This window comes from Nipponia nippon, unplaced genomic scaffold (genome assembly GCF_047370975.1).
Source record: "Nipponia nippon isolate SJK-2023a ecotype South Korea unplaced genomic scaffold, ASM4737097v1 scaffold_3, whole genome shotgun sequence".
Taxonomy (NCBI): Eukaryota; Metazoa; Chordata; class Aves; order Pelecaniformes; family Threskiornithidae; genus Nipponia; species Nipponia nippon.
The window spans coordinates 56,538,754-56,540,850 of NW_028262347.1; positions in this window are offsets into that span (position 1 = coordinate 56,538,754).

Here is a 2,097-nt window from a genome sequence, read left to right on the forward strand (position 1 = left end):
CAGCTGAGGAACCCCGTGTGGACACACTTATTTGCCTTAAGAGCTGGCTTAAAATCAGTTCCTGATCGATTTAAGCTCCACTGATCAGATTTAAATATATATTTAAAAGGTCAACACAACCTTTTGCATTGATTTAATGAAATGATATTGAAAGCAATGCTTGAGTAAACTGGTGCAGCTCTGTGTAAAAGCTGTCCGAATTAGTGTAATATGGATTGTCAAAAGATGGAGAAACATTTCTCCCCCTTGAAGCTTGCAAATTCAATCTCTTTATTGAATGCTAGCAAGACAGAAGCTGATGGATCTCTCCTCTGATGGAGCCACATATTGATTTTATCATTAGATATACAAAACAAATGCCTAATTCAGTAATAGGCACATTTTATGCCTTCCCTTGATGGTGTTGATCTTAGCCCTACATATATATATTTTAGCTCAAAATCACATATATTCCCTCTTCAGTATGAAAGTTCAAAATTCAAGCCTGGGAATGTTTTTGAAATTATTATCTTTAAAAGATTATAATCTGGAAAGATAGGACCTTTTTAAAAATTTAGATAAATAACAGCATGAAAGGATCACTTATGTCAGGAGCCTTTTTCACTGTTTAACAGGTGCAGATATTCACCATAAATCAAATCTCATTTGTGCTGAGTGGTTGAATTACTGAGGAATCACTTTATTGGTATGTGAAATATTTACTATGTATAGCTGGACAGCTTCCCAGGAATTCTGATGAAACACATTAATGCACAAAGAAGAACATCCTTTCTTCGTAAGACTTGTGAAAACGTAAGCTTTGCTCCTCTCAGTATTTTATACAGCGTCTTTTAAAACTATCTGAATTGTCCATACAAATTTATCTATAATAGCTATTAAGAAAGATCTTTTTAGGTAGAAAATTCTCTCTCTGTTGAGGAAAGCTGCTGTTATAAACACGAATATCCAAAATAAAATACACTTTTATTTAAATTACATTTTTCTTCACCCTATTTAAAAATTGGCTTTTTCTTATAGAAGGTTGAGAAACCACATGTTGCTTTAAACAATTTCAGATGCCCAAAAGAGAAAGGTGATACTGGGATCACTTGAAAAAGCACATGAACTTAGAAGCCAATAACTAACATTTGGCTGGCAATTATTTGCATGTGTCCTTTGAATAAGAGGCATTATTTGCTAAGAATGATTTATTTAGACAATTCAGCTATGGATTTCTATATTTGTGGAACAACCAAAATATGGTACGAAGGTAGGAGAGACTTCCAGTTACCATTTAAAAGTTCGGGGTTCCCACCTGTAATATGAGATCTGGGTTTGCTATGTAGAGTAATTCATTGATCTGCATGACAAATACAGGCAAGTTTAGCTCTTAGAGAGTGTTACAATATGCAAGAAAAAAGGACATCAATAGCAGGTTTACACAGACAAGAAAAGTTTCAAACAAGTGTAGGCCACATTCCTTGCAGCTGAGGAGCCACATAGAAAACCCAACCTAAATTAAACAGCAATAAAAGCCAATATGAACTGTGTTATATTAAAAAGCTAATAGTGAGACCCATGAAAGCTCAAGAGTTTACATGAGCAGCCTATAAAACGCTAATGTAACTAACACCAGGGAGCTCTGTAGAAACCATCCCCCTGCAAATCCAAAACTATATTAAAAAAAAAAATCAAACTATTTCCAGGACCAGGAATAACAGCTGTATACCAACTTGCAAGGTTAAAATTTGTTCCCTGTTCCTGATTCACAGACATATATCACCAAAGTACACATATAAGTTTCAAGGATATGTTTCTCTGAGATGAAAGTGAGTCCTCCGTCCCACTTGGCATAAACTGCCTCTGAGTTTAAGTTCAGGGAACCTGAACACGAGTAGTACAATTGCCTTTCCATCCCAACATTATGGCTATGCAGTAGACTGCTCATGATAGTCAGAACTCCTTTAGACTGGCTGTGAACAACAGTATTTATATTATTTTTGCACAGATGCTTGTACCAGTATTTTGAACATTCATGCTTTATTCGAATTACATGGAAAAGACTAGGTGCACGGGGCAGCGTGTGTATGTGTGTGTTGGCTTTAACTCTGGAGTGAG